Consider the following 22,047-nt stretch of genomic DNA (forward strand, 5'->3'; position numbering starts at 1 on the left):
ATGGTTTGTGTCAAGAAGTCTGCTGTGATTCTGATGGGCCTTCCTCTATAGGTTATCTGTTTCTGGTCTCTAACAGCTTTTAATATTCTGTTCTTATACTGAATTTCTGGGATCTTGACTATTATATGCCTGGGTGTAGCTCTGTTTTGGTTGTAGGTGGCTGGAGTTCTGTATGCCTCATACATAAGAGTATCATTTCCTTTTCCTATGTTTGGGAGGTTTTCCTTAATTTTTTCTATGAGTAGCCTTTGCAGTTCCTTTGTTTTTACTCCTGCTTCTTCATTCTCAAGTTATACATCCTCTTGTCATCTTCTAGCCTTTGTATTGTTACTTCTTGTTCTCTGTTATTTTTGAAATGTTTTCCTTTTCATAATCCCACATTGCAAACTTGTCCTCCAGTTTGGATAATCTATCCTTAGTTTCCTTCAGGCAGATTCACTATCTTTACAGAAGACTCCTGCTGTAAAGCAATTTCCTGGTAATCTGTTTGAATGTGCTTCATGTATTCCATATTTTGTTTATATTCTTCATCAAATCATTCTCTCCTTTGAGTTGCTCTCTTCTTCTGTCTGTGTCTTCTTGAGGAGTGCTTAGCATCTCTTTTATTAATCTTCTTATATCTTGCTTTACTTGGCTAAATATTTCACTTTTGAACTCCTCTATGAGGTCCCAAATATATCTCTTTATGTCCACTGGTGCCGTGTCTGATATTGCATGTTTGCTGTTCTCATTCTCCTTTTTATTCACCTGTCCTAGTCAATGTTCTCAGGGTTGGGGCCTGGGGACTTTTGTTGTTGCTTCCTCTTCCTACCTTTTTTGCTGCTTCCAGGAGGCCCCAGTTTCTTTCTTTGTTGGTTACAATTCTTCTGAAGCGTGCTGGCTAGATGACCCTTCACACTGCCACATGCTAGTGAGTTGCAGACCGGGACAGCATATGCTGGCCCCTCCCCTCCGGATCAGTCAAGCTGCTGTGACCTGCACTATATTACTTTGTGCCACTTCCCTTCCAGGTCCGTCAAACTTCTGATGCTTCACTGGGTTAGTGTGCTCCACCGCCGTAGGGACATGATTTCAGATATCCTATTGTGTCTCAGCCAGGTCGTGTGTCCCAGTCCTAGCTCACTCCATCAATCCCATTTGGGAAGGGTACAACTGACTGAAGTCACTGCTGCCCCTTGTATTTACCAGTCCTGCCTGGTCCCAGAATGTTGTCTGCTGGAGGCCCCCTCTCTGTGGAACGGTTCCACTCCCTTCACGTTACTCACCACAGGTTGATGCAGGCACCCCGCCAACTGAGCTCTCCATTCAGATCACCAACTCCCAATTTTGGTATAACTGTACCTCCAGTGAGCCGAAGTGGTGGCATCTCTGACAGCTCGGCATGTCGCAGCAGGGCCAGCATTTAACTTTGTGAGGACACCAAACCATTTTCCATGGTGGCAGCACCTTTTTACTTTCTCATCACAGTGTGAGGGCTAAGACTGCTCCATATCCTTTTCAACACTTAGTATTTTCTGTTTGTTTCCTAGTAGGTATGAGGTGATATCTTATTGGGTTTTTTGTTTTTCTTCAAACAAATCCTTGCTAAACTGACTGAGATGGCCTCAAATTTTGCAATTTTCCTTCCTTAATCTCCTGGGCAGATTATATTACGGGCATGAACTATGATGCACTACTTCACTGTGATTTTGATTGTATAACTAATGATAGACTCTTTTCAAAGGCTTATTGGACATGTGCACAGATCTTGGAGAAATCTCTATTCAAATCCTTTGCCCATTGTTAAGAGGGATTTTTGTCCTGGTTGTTAAATTGTAAGAGTTATTTACATATTCTGAATACCAAACTCTTATTAGATATATAATTACTTAGCCTTAACTAGATTATACTTTTCACTTTGCTGATAATATTTTTGTTTGTTGTTATGTTGAGATAGGGTCTTGCTTTGTAGGTCGAGCTGAACTTGAACTTGTTATGTAGCCCTCACTGGTCTTTAACTTGCAGTGATCCTCCTGCCTCAGCCTCCCAAGTGCTACAAGGCCCATTTCACTCAGGTAATAATACTCTTTGATAAACAGAAGGTTTCAGTTCTAATGAAGTTCAATCCATCTATTTTTTTTCTTTTTTTTCTTATGATTTTGGTGTCATAGCTAGGAAATTCTTGTCATATTAAGTCTTAAGAGTGCCTGCGGTTAGATGGGAACATGGTAGGACACAATGTTTGATGCTATGCTCCTGGGATCAGGACTAAAACTGTGTGTGCTGGAGGCAGAGATGATCCATAGTGAGTGACTATAACAACTCCAGTAAATGTTTATGCCAGGTCAGGCATGATGGCACACACCTGTAATTCCAGCACTCAGGAGGTTGAAGCAGGAGGATCACTGTGAGTTAAAGGCCAACTTGAAAACCCTGTTTTGAAAAGACAAAAAAAAAAGCTTATGACAGCATTTTAAGTAGGAGAGGTTCTGCCTTCATGTGTTAATTAAATGAACCAAAGAGGGCCTCTGTGTTAGCCTCTATCTAGTTGATTTTCTTCACTGTGAGCAGAGACCCCTTACTTCAAAAGCAAAATAAACTTATACATCCAATTATTTTATAAGCTGCACAATTGAGCAGATTCACAGTCAGTTAGAGCCTAGCAGAACTGTATGTGCCACAAAGCCAGAGCTTCATGTCTTGGCAACAGATATGGTAAGCCCAGGCCACAAACTCTCCAATCTGCTGCTGCCCTTCAGAGCTCTCTAACCTAGCTCTGCACTTTGCCTGAGTGAGACCACTGAGACAAATAAACTCTTTTTCCAGCCCCCAGAAGTTACCTTGAGGTTCTCTTTTGAATAGCTGGCTTTTGGTCCAGACTTCTGTCTAGTCTCCTGCTGTAAGGCAAGGTCCCCTTCATGCAAACATGTCCAAGCATCATTCAGTAAAGCCTATTCTTTTTTTTTTCTTTTTGAAGCAGGATCTCGCTATGTAGTTCAGGCTGGCCTTGGGCTCACTTTGTAGCCTAGGCTGGTCTCGAACTCATAACAGTCCTCCTACCTCAGCCTTCCAAGTGCTAAGACTACAGGAGTGCACCACCATGCCCAGCTAGTAAAGCCTATTCTATTGCCACCTTGTGGTCATATTTTTTCCAAACTTATTCAGACTCCTCACTAGGAATGAGGAAAAAGGAAGGATTGCTAGGAAAAGATCTTCAAGTGGACAACAGGACAATCAATTGGCAAAACAATCCTGGAAGTCCTCAGATGGTCCCTGGAATCTGGAATCTGGAATGCCACTTCTACAAGTTGGCATGGCACTGCTCTGTCCTGGATCGCACTCTATTTTTTGTGGTCAATCCCCTGTGTCTCTCTGACCTGATAAAGCAGGAACACCACCAGTACCTGAGTGAACCCATCTCCAGAGAGCTGACTTGCAAGAGGTCAGAAGTGCCAAGAGACCCAACGAAGGAAATCAACTGTCCATATGTGTTCACAATAGGCAGATGCTGAACAATATAAGGCCTGTGGGCACCTCTGGACCAAGGGTGGGCTACCCTGACCCTAGGATGGGCTATTGTGGGAGGAACTCCATGCTTGGGCCTCTAACTGGAGGGTACTGAGGTAAGTATGGCAGATAATCAAGACTGATGACAAGGCAAGGGCAAAGGCCTGAGACTGGACCTCAAAAGTCAGCTACTGTTGTGTTGGGTAATCTTGTGGTGAAACATTATGTCGCTTAAATTGTTCTGTTTTGACCTGTGCTGTTGTGTTGTTATGTCCTCTTTTACCTTAATCTCCTTCTTTCTTTTAATTTTTTTAATAATAAAAATGTAGATTTCAAAAAAAAAAGTCAATGAAGGCAAGTGTCTTGTGAACAGCTAGCATGATTCTGTGGTTGTCCCACTTGGACCTACTATGATAGAAGACATCTTTCTGGTTCTTTTCCAGAGATAAATAAAGGCCTTAATTTGGGCTGAGATGGCTAAAGTATTTTTTAAAGTGACTAAATACCAAGGAACTTAGGCAGAGCACTAATATGTGTGAGGCATTGGGTTTCACTCTCAGCACAGCAAAACAAAAACAATATAAAAAAGAAATAAAAACCAAACAAAGATTATATTCCATACCCTCCTGGGACCCTTAAGGAGATGGCTGTCTTATTGACTCCATAACATAATAGCCATGTGGGGGCCTAGCCCACCAAAGCTGCTTACCAGGAGGCCAGCCAGAGAGGAGGCAGAAGCCCAGCATCCCTCAGAGCATGGTGGAGGGAAGGCCCTTGGAGGAGAGGACTGGTGCAAGGGGAACAAGCCACAAAGTACCATCATGACAGTAGTGAGTCGAATGCCCTGCTCCTTGCCAGTAACCACCTGCAAAATCAAAAACTCAGAAAAGACAAAAGTGGAGGGTGAAAAAGAGACCATTTCTCACTTAGAGGAAAAAAGACCCATCCTCTCTCTTGCCTTGAGGCTCAGGATCGTCTTAAGGAATCTAATGAAAAAAAGGGCTGCCTGGCTAGAAAGCAGGTATCTGACAACATATGGCAGCTTTGCCTAACAGTGTCAGAAGTTACACACTTGGCTGTCACAGCACGGGAAGGGACAGTGGCATCCCTACTCAAGTGCTGTGACAATCAGCCTGGAAGCTGAGAATCACACACACACACACACACACACACACACACACACACACAGAGAGAGAGAGAGAGAGAGAGAGAGAGAGAGAGAGAGAGAGAGAGAACTTTTCACCACAGTTTCCAGCTACCTGGTTGGCATGGACACCCTGGTATGGATCGCTGCCTGCATTACAGGAGGCCATACACCTCCAGGGCACACTGTCAACAGAAAAGGCCAGATGACATCATTGATGGCCTGCCTCAGTGGGGATGGCAGAGTGGGCTTCGAAGGGCACAGATGGCTCAGGGCACGATGACTTGGCCAGTCTGAGTGCAGAGTCCACACAGTGACTTCTTGGGGGCGCCTGCCAGCATGGGACCTGGTGATTGTCCATAGCAGCTAATGTTCAAACAGCTAAGAGGCCAGAGGTGCCCTGGTTTCCCAGAAACTCAGAAAGACAAACGCACAGCCCAAGGTCCCGATAACGCTCTAAACCATGGCCCCCCACTGAGACCCACATCAAAATCGCTATCAACATAGGGACCACCATCTCCTGTCCCAATAAAGCACCATGGCCTGGCCCTGCTTCAGCGGGAGCCCTGGGAGGAACAGGGGAGATTATGGCGTGGGCAGTGCTCTCCAGAGAAAAGGCCAACAGGAAACATGCATGGACACATGGGTGTGTGTGAGTTCCCACAGAAAACTGGCTCACCTGTCACAGAGGCTACCAATTTCCAAGTCGTGTAAGGGGCAAGCTGGAGACCAGGACAGCAGGTGGCACCACTCCAATCTGAAAGACAGCAGGCCTGGGCCCCAGGAAGAGCTCCTGGCCAAGTTCCCAGGCCAGAAAACAGCAAAGTTGCAGCCCAGGTGGTCACACAAGAGGGAAACCCTCTGCTCAAGGCAGGTTCAGACCTTCAACTGACTCATGGGGCACCCACACTGGGAGGTCCCCCTGCTTTATTCAGTCTACCCATTCACATGCCCTTGTCATGCGGAAACACTCTTTCAGGCACACCTCCAAAAAGGTCTGGCAAGTGTCTGGGTGTCCTGGGCCCAGTCCATCTGGCTCATAAAATTAACCCTTGAGGGTTACACAGTACCTGAGAGAGCCATTAATTTATTTAAAAGGATAACTGCAAGAGAAGGAAAGGAATGAGTGATATAGGAGAACATTATGACCATAAGGTCTGCAAGCATCTCATAGCAAACAGAAAAAAAGACTTTCTTAAAATAGATCAAGGAGGAGGGGAGAAGAGTTCAACAAGCTCTTTGGAATGGAAGCTGGAGAAGCCAGGGAAAATGGCCAGTGGGTTCAACAGAAGGGTGTCACATTGAGGCCAGCTGATTCTCAGGAGATTAACAGAGCAGTGCTGTCTCCAGCACAGCTTTCAAAATTCTTGGGATGAAAGATGGTGGAGGTGGAAGAAATAAAGACAAGAATCAGAAAGCTGAGGTCAAGTGTAGTCTCCTCTCCTAATGGGAGAGAGAGAGAACTGCTCAAGGACCACAGCACATTTATTTATACATTTGGCAGATTGATGTCATGTGACACTCCTCTGCCTAACAACCTGTTTGCTTGGTTTGTCTCGGGTTCCTGGTGTTCTTTGCAGGGTGGGGGGAAGCTTGTTCATATGACTCATCTTGGGTGCTCTTTGTTCACATCATGACACTCGAGATCAGCACTGGGGACTATAGTGTCTTTTTAAAAAATTTTTATTTAAAGAAAGACTAAACGAAACAGAAAATGGGTAGAAATAATACATACTTTCAAAACAATAAACAGTAAAAAATCACTAGTTGATGATTACAAATTGTCTTCTTACAAATAGTTATTCAGGACACTAAAGTGAAGCATATAAAGTGGGGATTCAAACAGTGAGACTGTAACCAGTGCGGTTCAACTACCCAACAAAAACTTAGAAATACAGTTATCAATCCTATACACTTAAACATACCTGGCATTATCCATATCTTCAATTATGTTGAGATTGAAGCAACCCAAGCAGGATAATGTCACTCTGAACAAAGAATAATGCTATTGCTGGGTGTCACATTATAACACTCCAGGATCAGCACTGGGTAATTTAGTGTCTCTTTTTCCTCAAAGTATCGGTTCATTTCATCATGTGTCATAAGATCAGTTCTCATAAACTGTTTATAGACTCTATACATGCATGAGTCTTAGCATGTATTTCTATCCTTTCTATATTAGAGGGAGAAACAAAACAAAGCAAAGCAAAACCGAACATATTTCTATAAACACATGAAATGAAATAAACATGTAAGACTATTGTACAAGGAGTTCTACCATAGTTCCTGTGTTGTCTCTTGTTATCTTCAATAGAATTGGATATATCATCAGACATAGTATAATTGAATATATCAGTACATTACAGTATTAATAAAAACAACTTTGTATATAGTATAAAACTTCAAAACCAGGCAGTTATCAAATCAGAATGTGCATCGTAGAGTCTTGTCATCTTCAGTGTAGTTGCCTATACTCTCAGACTTCATACCATCAATCATACAGTTTTGAATAAAATCTGTCAATACCAAACAGCAATCAAACAAATCAGATTAACTAAGATCAATCAAGATAAAACAGTGTAAGTCATACAGAGTGTAAGTCAAACAGATTAAGTTAGTAGGAAATTAAAGATGATTATTTTGCTATATCCTGATGTTTTGGGGATAGCTGTCTGTGCCCTCAAATCTAACGCAAGTAGACAAACTGGGACAGAATAAAATCTATATAAGCCGAGTGGTACAAGTAATGTGGGTTTTAAATCCTGATATTCTATTAACAATATCTTTTGCCATCTTTTTAAAGACTCTCCCTCCCCTTTCACTTCCCCGGGGTACAGTGTGCATTTTTGGGTCTGACCAAGACCCTTGGTTTTAAATTGGGGTGGGAGGCAACCTGCTATTTACCTAGGTGATTCCAAACCTTTTCTCTCCTGGACTCGATCTCTAATTGCATTGCTTTACTTGTTAAAGCCTGTCTTTCCAACCTATCCACAAATACTGGTCTAGTTGCCCCTATTACTCTCTGGTTCTCTGTCACATAGAGCATTGTTTTCTCATATTTGATTTTCAGTCCATGTACTCTTTTTCATGTTAATTATATTTCCTATAAACAACATCTTGGTGGACCTTGCCTCCTGATCTACTCCACGTATTGTTCTTTCTTTTAAATTTAGTGTATCAAGGTCATCTGTGTTAGAGATTATATCCAACCTGCACTGCCTCATTTCTGTTATGTCCTTTTTTGCCATCAGTTGTCTGCTTATTTTCTTCATTCTGTTTGCTGCTCCATTCATTGAGGCTTCTCTGCCACTGTTCCTAGAATTGTAGTACTTTTCTCTCTCTCTAGAATGCCCTGCAGTATTCTCTGTAGAGCTGGATTGGTGGTTGCGAATTTCCCAAGTTCCTCTTTGTCTTGGAAGCATCTTGTTTTTCCATTAATTTCTAGAGACAGTTTAGTCGGGTATATCAATCTGGGTTGGAGGTTATTTTCTTTTAGGGCTTGGAATATTTCATTCCAGGCTCTTCTTGACTTGATACTTTGTGTCGAGAAGTCTGCCATGCTTCTGATGGGCCTCCCTTTATAGCTTATCTATTTTTGTCTCTAACAGTTTTTAATATTCAGTTCTTATATTGAATTTCTAGGATCTTGATTATTATATGCCTGGGTGTAGCTCTGCTTTGGTTGTAGGTGGCTGGAGTTCTGTATGCCTCATACTTAAGAATATCATTTCCTTTTCCTATGTTTGGGAAGTTTTTCTTAATTACTTCTGTGAATAGCCTTTGTAATTCCTTTGTTTTGTACTCCTGCTTCTTCATTTACATTCTTTATTCTCAATTTGTAGATCCTCTTGTCATCTTCTAGCCTTTATATTGTTACTACTTGTTTCCTTGTTATTTTAAAAAAGTTTTTGCTTTCATCTCACCTTGCAAAACTGTCCTCCAGTTTGGAAAATGTATCCTTAGTCTCTTTCAAGCAGATTTGTCATCTTTCCATAGTTTTTAATTTCCTGGTAATCTCTTTCAATCTGCTTCATGTATTGTATATTTTGTTTATATTCTTCATCAAATGGTTTTCTCCTTTGTTTGAACTGCTCTCTTCTTCTGTCTGTGTCTTTTAAGGGGTGCTTAGCATCTCTTTTATTAATCTTCTTATATCTTGCTTTCCTTGGCTAAATATTTCACTTTTGAACTCATCTATGAGGTCCCGAAGATATTCTTTATGTCCACTGGTGCCGTGTCTGATATTGCATGTTTGCTATTCTCATTGTCCTTTTTATTCACCTGTCCTAGTCAATGTTCTCAGGGTTGGGACCTGGGGACTTTTTCTTGTTGCTTCCTCTTCTCATCTTTTTGCTTCTTCCAGGAGGCCCCAGTTTCTTTCTTTGTTGGTTACAATTCTTCTGAAGCACACTGACTAGGTTGACCCTTCCCACTGCACTGTGCTAGTGAGTTGCAAACAGGGGCAGTGTATACTGGCCCCTCCCCTCCTGATCAGTCAAGTGCTATGGCCTGCACTGTATTACTTTGTGCCACCTCCTCTCCGGGTCAGTAAAGCTGCTGTGGTCTGCACTGTATTACTATGTGCTGCCACCATAGAGAACTGATTGCAGATAACCTGTTGGGTCTCAGCCATGTCGCGTGACCCAGGCCAAGCTCACTCCACCAATCCCATTCAGGAAGGGAACAACTGACTGAAGTCACTGCTGCCCCTTGTAATTGCCAGTCCTGCCTGGTCCCAGAATGTCGTTGGCCAGAGCCTCTCTTTCTGTGGAATGGCTCCACTCGTGTCACTCACCACAGGTTGATGCAGGCTCCCCGCCAGCTCAGCTCTCTGTTCAGCTGGCTGCCCCCTGACCTCAGTGTGACTGTACCTCCAGTGAGTCGATGCAGCAGGACCTCGGATGGTTGACAAGTCACCCATTGTGGCGGGAACACTGACCCTTTAACTGTTCCAGTAATAGCACTGGGACTGTATATTTGGTTGGTTCTTCTCGCCTTAGTTTCTTCTTGGTATGAGAGAATTCATCTCCCTCTGTTCAGGGCTCCACATGCTGTATTATGTTGAATTCTAAGTTGAATATCTCAGGGAGCCTCTGTAGCTAGCTGTTATCTTTGCTCTGCTCTCCTCACAATTCTTATAGGTACAATTATCCCTCAGTATCCACAAGGACTGGGTCCATGACCCCTTTGGATACCAGAATCTGCAGATAAGTCTGTTATGTAAAATTATGTTGAACTTGCATAGAATTTACATGCATCCTCCCATATACTTTAAATCCTGTCTAAATTACTTATAATACTTCATGTAGTATAAATACTATGTAATAGTTCTACTGTATTATTTAGAGAATAATGATAAGGATGAAAGTCCATACATGTTCAGTATACATGCAATTTTTTCCTAATGTTTTCAATGCTCAGTTGAGTCCACAGATGCAGAGCCCACAAATATGGAGGACTCACTGCATGTTTCCTTACAGTACAATTTATCAGTGTGACAAAATAAAAACAAACATGTTTATTAACAAATCCAAATATACTTAGCTTCTTTGTGCCATATAAAATTAAGAGACTTGACATACTATTGTACACCTGTAATCCCAGCATTCAGGAGGCTGAGGCAGGAGGATTGCCATCAGTTCAAGGTTAGCCTAGACTACATAGTGAGTTCAAAGCAAACCTGAATTACATACAGACAGAGACCCTGTCTCCATAAGTAAATAAATAAACAAACAAGCAAATAAATATAAGAACAAGAAGCAAAAGATATATAAACTTAAACTTATGCTAAGTAATTAATGCTCTAGTATTTTATCTTAGAAATGATTTATTTGTTTGATGAACATCTATTATTTATCATGAATCCGGGAAAGTAAGTTATCAAGATTTTGAAAACTATTTTAAGCAGATATAAAATTATTGTTGAAATAAAGTTTGTCAGAATAGTGACTCAATTTGATCAAACTCAAATTTATGTTTGTCATAATCTTAAACATTTTCTAGTAGATATAATAGTAACTAATTTGACTAGCAAATCTGCATATGTTTAGGAAGAGTATATCCCAGTGGAATAAAAATATGTGGTATATTATACTTAGTGTTCATTACCCAGAAGACATAGTTGTTTTTATTAAACCAACAATATGAAGCTAGCCTTGTTTGCCAAAGATTTAGCTCAATTACGTAACTTGAATTTTCAGCCATTTGCATTAGGGTATTTTTGTTTGTTTAGTTGGTTGTTTTGGTTTTGGGTTTGGGTTTGTTGCTGTTTTTGTCTTTTTGAGGCAGGATCTCACTATGCAGTTCAGGTTGGCCTTGAGCTCACTTTGTAGCGTAGACTACACCCGAATTTACAAAGAACCTCCTGCCTCAGCCTCCCAAGTGCCAGGATTACAGGCATGTACCACCATATCTGGCACTGCATTAGGTTTTTAGAGAATACTTTTTTCTTTACATTGGAAGTATTAAAATTTCCCATTTTGTTTTAATTTCTTATAGTTTTAAGATAGTTTTAGAACTTTATACAAGTGTTCATTTATCTCTAAAGCAAATAAAATAGTTTCCCTAAAATATTTTTGAAGCCAAGCGTGGTGGTACAGAACTGGGGAGGCATTGGATTTGGAGAGGCAGGAGGATTGCTGCCAATTCAAGGATAGCCTGGGATACATAGTAAGTTCAAGGCCAGCCTAACTACAAAGTGAAACCATGTCTCCAAAAACAAACAAAAATTTCTGCATTCTAATCCTAGGTTTATTCAACACAATTCCTTTATTCTACACAACAAAGTACAAACACAACCTTGTCTAAAATGTTAAAAAGTTACAAAACTCAAACTTCATAGCACTGACTGAACAATAAAAGCCAAACAAGCAATGTACATGTTGCCAAGGTAACCTGGATAGCAGTTGAACTAGGGGGTGGTGCTATGGTGATTTGCGAAGCTGATTCTCAAAAACTGATCACTAACATTTAAGAATAAAGGAGACAAATGGGGCGGGGGTGTATTTGAGAACATAGAAAGAACCATTTATGGCAACTAACAGAGGGCAGGAGGGCTTTTTCAAGGTGTTTGACCCTAAAGGTTGGAAGAGGACTCAAGTAGGAATCAAAGGGCCAGGCCTAATGGGAATGGCAGATTGTTCCCCAATGTATGACCAGATTGCCACACTGTCCCTAAGTCATCTGGAAGGGTTGAAGCACCCTGCCACCTGGAGGCTTGCTTGTTCCTATAGGCTCTGCCACCAAAGAGACTCTCAGGAGGTGGGAATGGGTGAACTTGCTAGACAGAAAACTGCAGCGTGCCTTTATAGACACAGGCCTGAATAAACAGCACTTTTGCAGCCAGAACTAGCCTGAAGACCAAGTGTGTCCACTGCTGCCTTTAAAGAATGCCTGAGTGAAGGATCTTCTCCTACTGCTCCACCTTAGGCTAGAGAAGTGACAAATCTGAGCTGAGTGGGACATAAGTTACAGTGGTCACCTTTGCCTTGCTTATCGGAAAGAACTGAGTGGTAGCAGCAGCCAGGAGAAGAGGACCACCTGAGTGTAGGAGATATGTGTCTTGGGGGATATGTGTCCACCTGAGTTTAGGAGATATGTGTCCCCTCATATATGGAGAAGACCTGCACTGCATGGGAGGTGGTGGTGGCATTCTCCTGGGAGAGCTAAATAGCCAGGGCTGTGGTCTAGACTAGGGGGCCAGCACAGCAGTAGCAGTGATCTCCTGACCATCAATTTGTCCTCCATCTGTGTGCTTTAGTGCTTTCTCACCTTCATCTAGATTCTAAAACTCTACACATGCATAGTGTTTGGATAGATGAGGATGCATCTTTTCTACAAGCATGTGAATCATTTTAATTTTCCCATAGGTGGAAAATACAGCCAAAGTATAATTCCTGGTAAGCCTCCCAATGTGCACTTTGGTGGGTTTAGGCGAAAGCTTCACCTTTTCCTCTCCTTTTCACCTCTTTTAGGTGGTTTGGATTTGGAGTGGGAGCGCCGCCTGTTGTCACGTCTGCACGGAGAAGGGCTTGAGGAGCCAGAGGAGCTGCTGGAACTAGAGCTGTGAGAGATACGGGAGCTTCCAGGGCAGCTGGATGCTAAAGAGACACTGGAGCTGCTGCTTGAGCCTGCATTGGTGCTACAGTTAGAACTGGAAGTTGAGACAGTGCTGCTGCTTCCACTGGAAGCACTGCCTCTCTTCCAGGTCTTAGGCCTGCTGCAGTCCTTCTCACTAGACTCCTTGGTGACCTCTTTGTCTTTAGAGTGATCCATGGACTTGTCATCAGAGCGGTCCTTGCATTTGGTAGAAGAAGGAGCCCTAATGCTGGATTTTTCATTATTGTCTTTGAATCCTAGCAAGCTCTTCTTTTTCACTCCTGATAAATCCATTCTTCCCTTCTGAGGTTTTCAAAGTAGCAATAGTGGCCTCACCTGAAATCTCATTTCTAACTTGAATCTGAGAACCGATTCCTAGTAGATTGCAGTTTTTGCCAAAGAACAACATCATCCCACTGCCACCACCTCTTTCCACTCTCCTTAGCTGGTAACAAAAAAAATTAAAGAATTTAAAAAATAATTTAATAATAGCATATTAACTATAATTAATTAATTATAATAATATCTCTACATTAATTATAATGTATTATATACATTATAATATACCTCTCTGTATAATAATACCTCTCTCTGGGCTGGGCAGCATAAGCGCCTGCCTTGCAAGCAGGCAGTCGTGAGTTCGATCCCCGGTACTGATAAAAAAGAAAAAGACAAAAAATAATGATAATAATACCTCTCTCCAGAGGTAGAGAAGTGTTACACATATATAAACATATCTATATAAATATACAGGCAGATTGAAATTAAGATTTAGTTTTCATACAAAAAAATTTATCCATGACTGGGGATGTAGCTCAGTAGTAGAGAGCTTGTCTACCCTGGGTTCCATTCTTAGCACCACAAACAAACAAAAGGAAAAAGGAAAGGAAAAGAAAAGAAAAAAGTTAGACAGCTGGACATAGTGGTGCACACACCTGTATACCTGGCTTCTCAGAAAGCTCAAGAAGGAAGGTTGTAATTTCAACTGCAGCCTAGGCAATTAATTGGACCTTGCCTAAAAAATAAATAAATAAACCCCCATAAAAACTTTAGGCACAAGTCAGGTATAAACATAAATATAAAAATACAAAACTCACTAGCTCAGGGCCCAGGAGGCAACCACATTGTGCCTTGCTCGGTCTGCACTGACAACTGACCAATAAACCCAGTATATCTGAGCATTTAAACTCTTTTCTGGGTAGAGGATGTAGCTCAGTGGAAAAGCAATTGCCTGGCATGCCTGAGGCCCCAGGTTCAACCTCTAGTACCACAAAATAAGTCATTGTATCTAAAACAAAGTTGGCTCTTTTTATTCTACTTTGTATTTTTTTTTCAGGAATGTATTTGTGGCAGATAAGACAAACCAAAATTACCTGTTCAATATGAAGATTAAAGTTTTCCATCAATACCTGTGGAAGAAACATTTCAGGTTTTTCTCACCTTGATGTGTAGTTTCATAGAAGCTGTGGGCCAAATTTTTAGGGACAGATTGAGTAGACACCAAACAGTCATCTGAGTATCACCAAAGATCTCCTGGGTGGATAAAATATCCACTATGCTTCCAGCTAGCTTTTTTTAAGGCTTAAGTTATTGTTTTGAGGGTCTCTGAGCCCCTTGAGAGTCCCTGATGGTGGCAGGGGGATGAAAGCTCTAATGACCACAGGGAATGGAGAGGCTGAAAAGAGAAGGGAGAGGTCTGGCAATGGTGGACACAGGGGCAGGAAAGGTAGAGGCTTGAACGGGGCATTATCGAGGGATTCAAGAGAGTTGAAGCCCAGATGGAAAATGATGAGAAGAGAAAGGAGGAGTAGGGAGATGGGAAGAGGAAGATCTGAAGTGCATGGTGAGAGATATGTGTGCTTGAACTTATTTCTGCACCTTCTATTCTGCTACATTGATCCTTGAGTTTTGTTTTATTTTTGTTGTTTTGTTCTGTTTGGTTTTGTTTTTGCCAATACCATGCTGTTTTTTGTCACAGTAGCTTTGTAGTATAATTTCAAATTGGGATGCCCCCTGCCTTCCCTTTGTTGATCAGATTTACTTTTGTTATTCTAGATCTCCTCTGGTTCTGAATGAATTTTAGGATTGTTTTGTCTAGTTCTATGAGATATGCTATTTTGATTCGGATTGCATTAAGTTTGTATAACAGTTTTGGAAGTATGCACATTTTCACTATATTGGTTCCTTCTATCCAAGAAGAAAGAGTATCTTTCCATTTCCTTATAGACCCTTTGATCTGCTTTTTCAGAGTAATGTAGTTTTCAATATAAAGTCCTTTAAATAAAATTATTATTATTGGTGAATGACATGATACTGTACATAGAAGACTCCAAAAACTCAACCAAAAGGCTCCTAGCTTTAATAACCAAATTCAGTAGCATAGCAAGATAAAAAGTCAAAGGGACTAAGGATGTAGCTCTACAACAGTGCCTGCCTACAAAGCACAAGGTCCTGAGTTCAATTTCTGGTAACAAAAAAGAAAACAGATACAAAGTCAACACTCAAAATGCAATAGCATTTCTGTACACAATTTTTTAAAATTTTTTTTTATTTAAGGAGAAAAAAAGAGAAAAAGGGTACAAGTAATACAAAATATAAAAAGTAAACAGTAAGAAATCACTAGTTAATAGATTACATTTTCTCATCTTAAAAATAGTTGTTCAAGTTACGAAATTGAAGCATATAAAGTGGACTTTCAAACAGTGAGAGTGCAGTTTTGTTTAATGATCCAAAAAAACTCAGTAATATGGTTATCTATCGTATACACTTAAATATATATGCAGTTATAACCTTTAGAGCACTTTCTTTTCTTTTCTTTTGTACAATGACAATTACACATTTTGTATTTTATTACTACCACAGTTCTTATTACTTTTTTTGAAGAGAGTAAAACCAAATGCGACATATCAGAACACAGTCAGTCAAATCAAAAGGATGGACATAATAGATAATGTAAAAACAAAATATAAGGTGATCAACAATGGTTACCGTACTGCCTCTTGCTATTTTAAGAAAAATTGGCAGTTATAATAAAATTGAACGAAACAGTAAAGAATAAAACCAAAGCATTGGAGACATTATAGGACTTTAAAAAAAAATAATAGTCAACCGGAATGGGCGTCATAATGATTCTTATTTTCTTCACAGTTTTCAGGCAGCTTCCCTTTCTTTACTATCAGTTTTGGGGAAGATAGAAACAAAATTTAATTCTGCTGTGTTCTACTAGTGCTTGGATCTTCACATAAAGGGCTCCTGAAGATGAATTCTAAAGCAGAAATTAAAGCAACTACCATTTTTCAGGGCTACCTGTCAGTCAATGACAAGCATCTTCTTATAATACAAAAAGCATCACTATGAGGGAACGTTTACTTCCTATTTTAGAGACAAGAAGCTGAATTCATGACACATGATCTGGCTTTCCCAAGAGGTACCCAGTCTCATGAGAATAACTGGTAGAACCAGGATCAAATCCCCAGTCTATCAAACACCAAAAAATTTCTTCATAGCTTTGGTGTCACTAATGCTGTCCCAGTAGCTATGAGCACCCAAAAATGAGACTCTTTCACTTGGCTTTTGCGTGCTTAAGGGACAAACTTTCCAGCTTCGTAAGACTGTATCTCAGTCCTTGTGCAACCAGACATTCTGTGTCACTATATCACCATTTCACCCAGGCTTCCTCGGGCATACACACCCTATACAGTTACCTCAAAGAGAAGCTCAGAGCAGGTCCTGGTGGTGCAGGTCTGTAACCCCAGTGCCCTGGTCTGTACACAATTAATAAACTCACTGAAAGAAAAGCTAGGGAAACAACATCTTTCACAGTAGCATCAAGAGAAATAAAATACTTAAGAATCAATCTAATGAAGGAAAGATTTTTATTTAAAAGATTATTGATTGCACTCAGAGGGCTGAGGCAAGAGCATTACCATGAGTTTGAGACCAGCTTGGGCTACATAGTGAGTTCAAGACCAGTCTGAGCTACATAGTGAGATCTTGCCTCAAAAAAATAAAGTAAACAAACGAAGCCATACTAAAAAAAAGAAAGGCCTTTTATAGGGCAAGAAAGGATCAAGCAGCACTCAACTGCATCCCTGGAAAAGAAGCAGCCATGGAAGGGGAGATGCACAGTGGATGTGCAGCTGATTTTCTGAGGAAAGTGATGACCAGGGGCACGCTCTGCTTTGGTAGGGAATGTTTGGGCTTGGGAAAAACAGAATTCAAGGACTTGTGAGAAAAAAATCCTGACTCAAACACAGGATGTTACAAGGGGTAACTGTGAGCCCTTGGTCTACATAGATAACACTCAGGATGTTGCAACCAGGAACACACACCAAATGGGCCCATAATATCACTGTGTGGTCTGAATAGTTCTCCTCCTTTCCTGATGTGCTCTCCTAGCTTTTCCCTACTAGATGAGCAAACTCTGCAAACAAACTTTTGAAGTCATAGTTCGCTTCCTTACAGGACCTGGAGTTTTAAAGTTGCCTTTTCACTGCCTTCAAACACGGTTATTACAAATTAATAACACAACTAGGATTATAAAGCAAATGAAGGTCAGTGAACAGGTTTGTATGTAAATAAGCCAAAGATAGCCTACAAGTCATTTCCTTAATGTAGGTTGAGATCTATTAGCTCAAAAACCCACCAGGTCCAAATTTAGGTGCAAGTCCCCAATTTACGATATGTGCATTTTCTGAAGCATGATGAGTTGTGTCTTCGGAGGATAAGGTTCCTCCACACTCAGACATTCAGTAACATATTCAATAAACTACATACTTTGCATTAGATTTTGCCCAGCTGTATATTAATATAGGTGTTTTGAGAATGTCGAAGATAAGCTAGGCTAGCCAAACATGATGGTATATGCCTATAATCTCAGCCAATCAAGAGGCTGAGACAGGATTGTAAATTCGAGTCCAACCTGGGCAAATTAGCAAGATTCTGCCTCAAAATTTTAAAAAAGGGCCAGGTATGCATCTTAGAGACAGAACATTTGCTTAACATGCACAGGGCCCTAGGTTTAATCCCCAGTGCTGTAAAACAAAAAGGTTAGGCTAATCCACACTGTTTTGGTAGGTTAGATGCATTAAATACATTTTCCATTTACAATACTACCTCAATATCCCTTGTTAATTGGTTCTGGGGGTGGGAGGTGCAATAAGTACAAAATGAATCTAACTGGTATCCCAGAGGGAAGGCCAGCTGGAAGACAGTGAGTGCATGCTCCAGACCTCTCTACTACCCGCCTAGATGGCAGGGCTAGCTGGAAGAGTATAAGACTGATGGGAACCCCAAAACCCAGAAAAACATCCCAGTGCACAGACACACACACACACACACACACACACACACACACACACACACACACATCTTTGGAGGGCATAGTAAGCAGTGAGACCAGTAAAATGAAAGCATCTGAAGCAGCAATGAGGAGACAGCAGTTGGACTATGGAGAGCGCTGCTGACAGAAGGCCAGTCCTATTGTAAACCCAAATATCGAGTTTAGTCATCCAAGTATTGTAATCCTCTTTCTAGTTTTCCTCACAACCCAAAAGGTTATATTTATAATCCCATCGAGATGTCATTGGAATCCTAGCAAGTTAATTCCAATCTACCATCACCAGTCCAACCCACGGCTAGAATAAAGACACCAAGACATGTCCAAGGTTCAGGGAAGCCAAGGGGTCCTAAGTCTAATTCCCATAAGGACATGTGGACAAAGCCCTCCATCCTAGGCCTCTCTCAGCATTTATTATCTTGTGAAGAATGGGGGGTGGCTCAGGGATGAGTGATAGTGAAGATGTAGGGATTATAGAGTAACTTGAGCTGGCTGGCCAGGTACAAGGATGGCATCTCTATAATTTTCAGACTTAAAGATATGCAGAAGGATCAATTTACATAACCCAATTAAGGTAACAGTGGAATTATTTTGGGGGGCTATTGCTTGGTTAGTGATATGCAAACTCTTGTGTCCTGGGGAGTCATAGCCTCTTATCTTGAGGCTCTTACCCAGTTGACATTCCTGGAGGTGTTTGCTCTAACATCTCCCCAGCTTAATCCTCTTGTGGAGAGCACCATGCACAGAAACAGGACTGTCTGAAGGTTATAGGTTTTGCATATTAGCACCTCAGCTAGCCTTATTTGCAGTGCTCAGAGCCAATTGAAGAGAAGGAAATACCCTAGCCAGCCTTTTACATTATCAGTATAAGGAAATGAGTCTACAAGTATTCAGAGTCACAGCAATTGTTTTGGATTCAAAGGAAGTCACTGGAGTTGTCTCCCACAAGTCCCAGTCCCCATATCCAGAACCCAAGATCAGCTCTATGCCAAGCACATCTCTGGAATGCAACACGGACATCATCAGAGAACTGTAAACACCAGAAGAAGGTAGCTTCTTGGAATAGCTATAAAGAACCAACTACACCTGGAGAACATCCCCAAGAACATCTCCTTTCCACCTTGAGAGAGGTGTCAGTGCTAGAGGTAGAGTTATATATCATGGGATGTTGGAGGGCATAAACACAGAAGACAAAAAGAAAAGAAGAAGGTGGGGAATGATAAGACACAGAGGTGGGATGTAGCCCCAAACCCCCAGCCCACCCAGGACAGGCCTGGAACTCAACAAGATGGATGAAGTTAGAAGTCAAACACTGGAACTTTTTGAAATGATAACAAAAATGAAAAAACAAGTGCAAAAAGACTGTAGAGAAAGTGATCTCTCAGATACAAAAAGAAGCGATGCTAAAACTCAAAGATATTAAAGAAGACACAAATAAATAATAGATGATCATAGAAAAAGATGGAAACAAAAAATGCCCAACATTGGAAGGAAATGGAATCCATGAAACAGATCCAAACAGAGATCGAGGATATTAAACCCTTCATTGAAAGCCTGTGCAACAGATTGAACAAAGGAAAGGATATCATTTCATATTTTGAAGACAGAATTTCAACTAGTGATCATGAAAACAAAGATAACTCAAAAATTGCCAGACACCATAAGAAATTAAGCCAACAGCTACAAGATGAAGTAAAGGAGAATAACATAGCATTGACTAGAGGGCAATGTGGAAGCTGGAGACAGCACAAATGCCATAAGAATCGTAAATATATATGCACTTAATACATGAGCACTCAACTATATAAGACAGTGATTGGTAGACTCGGAAAATCAAATGAGCAATAACACAGTTGTAATGGTAGACCTCAGTACCCCCTTATCTTAGAGAGACAAATAAACTGGACAGAAAATCAGCAAAGAAATATCAAAGCTGAACCAAACCTGTGAACAAATGGACTCAGTAGAGAGACGCCATGCCCCAAGGCTACGTGCCAGCAGTCCAGAGAGATTCAGCGAGTCCAGCACCAGCCTGGAGAAGAAGCAACACCCCTAGGTCCTGCTGCCATTAGGGGAATATTGATAGACTACTCCCCCATGCCTCTCCACCACTCCAAGAACCCCAGATCAGAGGAACCTAGGTACCTAGTCCAACCCACTACACTGAGGGACTAGCAGCCAATTCAGAAAGCACCCATGATGTAACAGTGCATCACAGAACACAGGAAAATTCAGAGGAACACAAGAAAATGTCAAGATTAAGGAGCAAAATACAATCTTAGACCTCCAGCTCACACAGAACAAGTTCAGGAGATACAGACGTAGTAGAAATTAGAGGTCACACACCTAAAATTTCTAAAAAGATAACAATTGAAGTAAAGAGGGAATTTAATTCTTGTACTGTTTGGTTAATTTTACATCCCTATGTCTGATAGTCTGGACAGCTATTTTGAAGATAACAAGAGGCATTATGGTAGTCATTGTTAATGTCTTATTTGGTTTGAAGTCCTATATCATTTTCATTGCTTTGTTTTGTTTGGTCTTATTCTGTTTGACTTTATTGTGTCTGATAGTATGGGCAGTTGTTCTGAAGATAGCAACATATATTATGGTAGCCATTGTTGATTTCCTATTATCTTGTTTTGAAGTTCTGAATTACTGTCATTGTTTTGTTTTGATTGGCTTTAATTTGTTTTATTATGTTTGGTTTTGTTCTCTTTAAAATAAAATTTTTAGAATGATTTGGAGATGACAATGTCCAGTGTATGTAACATTGTTACCCCTGATTGATGTTTTGAAATTTCATTTTAATTATTTTCTCTCTTTTTTTTCTTTTTCTCCTTGAAATAAAATGGATTTGGAAAAAAATAAAATAAAATTTTAAAAAATATAAAAAAAATAAATTTAACCTAACTTCATTTCCAAAGGTGGAAAAGCCTGGGTAGAAACCAATGACAAATGGAAAAAAGAAATAGTAATTAAAAGGGATGGAAAGAATAAATGACTTGTGCAATGGGGGAAACATAGCTTCATATTGGGGTCTTGAGAGAGGTAGAGAGGAAGAGAATATTGTCTGTTGCACAATTCCATTACATGCTTGAAGATAATATCACATCACCTGAGATCACTGTACTTTTGGAACTTCACAGGGCAAACAGACGCCTGTAAAACTGAATGGAATCACACTGAGACACAGTAAGTATCCAATATACTAATGAGTTCCTAAGATGGAGAATGTCCCTAAGTTGGATTCCTTCATAAGTCCAACAAACTGAATCTTACACACCTTTGACACAAATATGCAATGTATATCGCTTTGCACTTCCTAGCCACCCCTGCCACATCTCCACTGCTTTTCCTCTTATTTCAGGACAGCCTGGGCTCTGATCAAGTACTGTACTACTGTACAATAACTCACTGTACAGTAAACACACAGAAACACAAATGTGACAGTGTCTGGAAGACACGTGACGTGAGCTACTTTTGTGATTTGTTCACATCTATCAATGCTTGTAATGTATCCGTTGGTATCTGCAAGAGTTTGCAACTTGAATGTTTGTAAGTCAGAGACTTACTGTACATTGGTTATATGTGTTGACGAAATGGACCAATTTTTTATGACTGAGTGGAACTCTACATACCGGTACCCCGTGACTCTTATTTTTGTGGTTATATCTACAAAGCATACCATTTGGGAAGGAATTTCCAACAGCTACTCCCTACCAAGCCATTGAAATATATAGTGTACAGTGCCCAGTGGACTGATTGTTATGTAATTATAGGATTTGATGATAGAATGCTTCAAAAGTTCTCTGGTTATAGTGGACAAAATTTATCAGTAGCATGCCTGACATGCCACAGTGAGCTTTACGCAAGTATATATCATCATCCTCCTTTTGTGGATGGAAAGCTATTAAAAAGAATAGAAAATAAATGGGCTTCAGATGGGATTGAAGTACTAGATATCAAAAGATGAGCTCAG

General features: G+C 40.6%; 1 pseudogene; it reads right to left on the reverse strand.

Moving 5' to 3' along the window:
- Nucleotides 1-12,059: 12,059 nt before the first annotated feature.
- Nucleotides 12,060-13,021, reverse strand: LOC100715472 (RNA-binding protein with serine-rich domain 1-like; annotated as a pseudogene).
- Nucleotides 13,022-22,047: the final 9,026 nt, after the last annotated feature.

Source organism: Cavia porcellus, unplaced genomic scaffold (assembly GCF_034190915.1).
Source record: "Cavia porcellus strain 051 isolate PalLab524CR breed Dunkin Hartley unplaced genomic scaffold, mCavPor4.1 scaffold_3, whole genome shotgun sequence".
Lineage (NCBI taxonomy): Eukaryota > Metazoa > Chordata > Mammalia > Rodentia > Caviidae > Cavia > Cavia porcellus.